The 5525-nt window shown below is 41.3% G+C and overlaps 1 non-coding gene across 1 annotated transcript; it reads left to right on the top strand.

Moving 5' to 3' along the window:
• The first annotated feature begins 5179 nt into the window (after positions 1-5179).
• On the top strand, positions 5180-5286 carry LOC141597924 (small nucleolar RNA R71). The gene has a single exon (XR_012523133.1). It is a non-coding gene; the product is annotated as a small nucleolar RNA R71 (small nucleolar RNA).
• The last annotated feature ends 239 nt before the right edge of the window (positions 5287-5525 follow it).

Genomic DNA, 5525 nt, shown 5'->3' with positions numbered 1-5525 from the left:
ACAATATATACAAGATAATTTATACAAAAGGAAATAAACATGTTTTTGGGTTTTCGATTTTTGCAAATTTTTATGATTTTTGAAATTTTTCAATTTTTTTGGATTTTTGAATAAGAGTTAAATGTTAGAATTCCCATCCCCACACTAATATGGGCATTGTCCTCAATGGCCAAAGTGATGGAAATTATGCAAAGATGATGCATGATTTCTACACTAAATGCAATCTATTCTAAGCTACACTACATGATGCATGGTTTTTGTTATGACGGAGAGGATAATTTGGATTACCTCCCGTTGTGTATGCATTAACTTCCCCAAACCGAGTAAGACACTATTGTTAATGTCAAAGGATGGGTGTAGTTCATGCACACACTATGCTATGCATGAAACTAATTTGTCATTTTTGATTTTGAAAATGGGAACAATAGAATGAGAACACCTCAATGGTACCGAGGTGTGAGTCCTCTAATGGGGCTAGGACTACTCCAACAATGATCAAGATTATAATTAAAATAAAGAGAGATATAGACAAACCATGAGAGGGTAGGAGTCTCCAAGGGTTGCTAATCTTCCATCATGCTATCATCATCACCACTTCCCTTGTCATTTGCTTCTTCACTTTCTTCCTCATCTTCCTCATCATCATCTTCACCATCCTTTTCTTCTTCTCTTGCTTCTTCCTCAATATTATCATCAACTTCTTCATCATTTCCAACAACCTCATTGTCACCCAAAACGACCCTAGATGCACCCGGAAATAAGGCTTCTCTATCCGCCCAACTAGGCAAAGGACAAGATGGATCAAGGAGTCCTTGCCTAGCTAGATGTAGGAGGGGTGGATATTGAGCCAAGTAGGCGTTTTTCCGATCTTCATAGGCTTGCTTGTGCATTGCTTGCATGAGAAGAGTCACATAGTCTTTTCCAAATTCAATTCCTTCCGGCTTGAACTCTTCATACTCAAAGGGGTAAGGTGGTATGACAATGGAAGAGGAGGGCATTTCAAGATCGCCCTTTTGTTGTTGAATGATATACTCGGCTTCTTCGGAAAGGGGAAGTAGATAATTGGTCTGGTGGACGCTTAGACGACAAATCTTTGAAGGCAAGGTGAACGATCTAGCTTCACTAGTTAGCCATCTGTACTTAGTGTCAAGGGGGTTATGGGTAACCCACTTGAACTTGTTAATCATAATAGGCATATCAATAAGATGGCCACCCTCCTTTGCTTTGTACTTGTTATCCTTATTGAAGTTAGGATCAAAGTGCTTAGCTAGTAGTGTGACTAGGCCGCCATTGTCAATAACGGTCGTGCCCTTCTTCCCACTATCAACATTGAGCCATCTATCTACCAAGAGCCTCAAAGAATTGTAAGGCTTGGTGTGAACTCTTCCGATATTCAAAGCCGATTCAAGGAGAATAAAATAAAGTCTTGTGAAATGGTTGGTATCTTTCCTAGCAATTATGGTGTTACCCACGACCTTGTGCCATACTCTTATGCCCGGATGATGGACCAAAAGAGCACGACACGCATGAAAATCCTCAAATTTCTTCCCGGAGATTGCCTCCCAAAGAGGTGCGGGGTCATACTTTCCATAACTCTTGAAATAACTCGGTTCATCGCTTAGACCCAAAATTTCACCCAATTCCCTAAAGGTAATGCGTCTACTAACATTAGCTAGACGAAACTCGATATTCTCCCTATTCTCAACTTTGGTGACTTTCAAAGAACTTAAAAATTCCAAGGTAAGGGAGGGGTATGTCAATTCCTTTGCTTTAAACAATTTCTTCAACCCCATGGCATTGAAAAATGCTCTAGATTGCTCTAAGACACCCAATTTTTCCAAGGTATCTTCACATATGAATTTGGTGGATTGTATTGACTTCATAGCAAACTTGACAAAGGTATTTCTATGGGTATCGGAAATAAAAGTTACCTCCGGATAATGCAAAAGTTGATCGATTTCCGGAGTAGAGGATGTTGTTGCTCCTATAGAAGGTTGTTGTTGTTGTTGCACTTCCAAGTTTGGTGTTGCTACCACCATTGCCAAAGCTTTCTTTGTTTGAAGAGCCTTTTGCCTTTGTGAGAGTGCCTTAGCCGTTGTTGCCTTTGTTGGTCCCTTTGTCCTTGCCATTGCTTGAACTTGATTTTTGATTAAGGAGGAGTGATTAATTTGTTGTTGGGATGATGATTTGATTTGATTTGATTGAATGTTGTTGAGGGTTTTTGTTTTTGTGATGGAGAGAATGAGGGTTTTGATGTTGTGGGTAGTGTTTATGAATGAATGAATGAAGGAAGGATGGTGGGAGGGGTTTTAAAGAGTTCGAAATTTTCAAATCTGCAGGGGCAATCCGTGCGGATTCTGCCCAATCCGTGCGGATTCTGCTCTTTCTAGATTTTGCAAAACTCGCCTAAAGACGGGCGGATTTGTGACAATCCGCTCGGATTTGCTGAACACGGGACGAGCGGATTTGCTCAAAGACGGACGGATTTCAGTCCAGAAATTTTTTCTTGTTTTCTTCAGCAGCAAAGACGGACGTCTCTGGTACAAGACAGACGGATTCTTTATGACGGGCGGATTCTTCACAGGACGCCCGGATTCAGTCACAGTCAGGATTTTTTCAGAATTCAGCTCAGTTCAAGACGGGCGTCTTTTCTGCAATCCGCTCGGATTCTCTCAGACGGGCGGATTTTCTGGAATCCGCTCGGATTCTTCCCCTGTGTACACGGATTCAGTTCCATCCGTGCACGCTGCATTTCCAAAACCATTCTTCTATTCTTTCTTCAACTCTTGTGTTCTTCATTGTGGGGGCACTACTAAGGCATGGGTAGCCTAGGCAATTGTCATCCCCATACTAATCTAAAAGCACTACACATCAATTGAAATTGTTAATCCCTCCCTCACTTCTCTCAAACATGACAATTATCTTGATCAAAGTAAATAAAGTAAATCCAAAGATGACAAAAATGCAATACAAGAATTGAAATGCGAGTTAGGGAGTTAGAAATATTTACAAGTGGTGGTTTAGGGAGGACTCCACCAAACTCTCATTCTTGATGAGATGTCAAGGGGGCATGTCCAAGGTGTTGTTGATGTTGCTCAACACCTTGAAGAAGTAATCAAAAGCTTGTTCATTATCATGGTAGAGGTCCTCAATAGACCTTGGCCCTTGTTGTTGATCGTGATCTATGGCATGTCCAATGTAGGGATTAAAAATCCCTTCAAACTCGTCGTCCCAAAGACCACAAACTTCATTGAGTTGATCATTGAAAATCTCTTGCTTAGATGAAGACAACTCCCCCAATTTCTTCTCTTGGCCAATGAGGCCATCTTCTTCTTCCTTGATTGATTTTGGTGAGCTTTGCAAGATCTCCTTGTCACAATTCACTTGCTCTTTGAATGGAGCATCTTCAATTTTCTTTTTCCATTGGAGTTCCGATTTCTTCCTTTCATCCTTTCGGCTATAATGATCAACCATAAAACATGGCTCATGCAAATGGGGAGCTCTCATGGTCTTGTCAAGATTAAAAGTTATGCTTTCATCTCCCACTTCTAGAGTGAGCTCACCATGTTTCACATCAATCACCGCACCCGCGGTGTGTAGGAAAGGTCTTCCTAGAATGATTGGAATGTTGGAATCTTCCTCCATATCAAAAATGACAAAGTCCACCGGGATGAAAAACTTCCCAATTCGCACGGGGACATCTTCCCATATCCCTAGTGGTGTCTTCGTCGATCTATCGGCCATTTGGAGTGTGATGTTGGTGCATTTAAGCTCTCCCATCCCCAACCTTTTACTCACCGGGTACGACATAACACTTACACTAGCCCCTAGATCACATAAGGCTTTGTTGATCGTTGTGTCGCCAATGGTACACGGTATTGAGAAGCTTCCCGGATCCTTTAGTTTTGGAGGTGAACTCCCTTGAAGTATTGCACTACTCACCTTAGTGAAGGCAATGGTCTCAAGTTTCCGGATTGACTTCTTCTTTGTGAGGATGTCTTTCATGTATTTCGCATAGGCCGGCACGTGATTGATTAATTCCGTGAAAGGAATCGAGACTTCCAAGTTCTTCACAATTTCCATAAACTTTCCAAGTTGATCATCAAATTTGGGCTTGGCTTGACGACTTGGAAAAGGAAGTCTAATCACAATGGGCTCCTTCTCCTTGACCTTGTCTTCATTTTCCTTTGAAACTTCTTCTTTCGATTGTTCTCCAACCTTGGAGTTTTGCACAACTTCTTCTTTTTCACTAGCTTCCACAACTTCATCCTCAACTTGCTTCCTTGGTGCTTCATACCTTGTGCCACTCCTCAAGTGGATAGCACTAACCGTTTCATGTCTAGGGGGATTACTTTGAGGTGGTAATTGCCCCTTTTGTCTTTGTGAGCTTGAAGATGCTAGTTGAGTCAATTGGGTTTCCAACATCTTGGAGTGAGCTAGAATGTTGTTGATGGTGATTTCCTTTGCTTGAATATCTTTTTGCATTTGAGTGAAAAACTCTTGTTGATTCTTTTGCATTTGGAGGACCGCTTTTTGAACATCCAAACCTTGGTCATGTTGTTGATTGTATGGATTTTGATTTTGATAACTTTGGTTTTGGTTGTAAAAGGGTCTTTGGTTTTGATTTCTCATGGGTGGTGGAGTGTATGTTGTTTGAGGATTTTGGACATTTTGGCTTTTGTATGAGAGATTTGGATGGAACTTGGTATTCTCATTGTAAAAATTTGAATAAGGGGTACCACTTTTATATGCTTGGAAAGCATTAACTTGTTCGGTTGTTCCTCTACACTCACTTGGGTCATGACCCAAAGTTCCACAATTCTCACATATCCCACTTGGGATTGATGAAGATGCCGTCATGGCATTGACATGATGCTTTGGTGATTTTGAGACTTCTTCGAGTCTAGCCATTGCTTTTTCGAACATCAAGTTGATAGTATCGATATGGGAGCTTAGTTGGGCATCTAATTGAGTAACGGCGTCCACTTCGTGCTTTCCTCCTCTAGTAGCCTTGCGAGGTCTACTATATTGCGAATTGTGGATTGCCATTTCTTCAATTTTGCTCCAAGTTTGGTTGTTGTCAACCTCGGTGAACATCCCATTAGATCCCATATTAAGGATATTTCTTGAGTCTTCATAAAGACCGTTCCAAAACGGTTGAACCAAGAACCATTCTCTAAGTCCATGATGAGGACATGAGCGACAAATCCCTTTGAAACGCTCCCAAGCTTCATACAAAGGTTCTTCATCCCTTTGCTTAAAACCCGTAATTTGAGCTCTTAGCATGTTAGTCTTTTCCGGTGGGTAGAATTTTTTGTAGAAAGCTAGAGCCAACTTCTTCCAAGAGTCTATTCTGAGAGTAGCCTTATCAAGGCCCTTCAACCATTGTTTGGCGGTGCCAATTAGAGAAAATGGAAATAAGACCCATCTAATTTGGTCTTGAGTTACACCGGTTTGTGAGATCGCATCACAATAGTCGCAAAAAGCCTCCATATGAGAGTGAGGGTCTTCACTAGGCATCCCCC

The sequence above is a fragment of the Silene latifolia genome, chromosome 8 (genome assembly GCF_048544455.1).
Source record: "Silene latifolia isolate original U9 population chromosome 8, ASM4854445v1, whole genome shotgun sequence".
NCBI classification, from domain to species: Eukaryota; Viridiplantae; Streptophyta; class Magnoliopsida; order Caryophyllales; family Caryophyllaceae; genus Silene; species Silene latifolia.
Note: the sequence above shows the minus strand (reverse complement) of the source record. Positions and strands in the feature narration are given on the sequence as shown.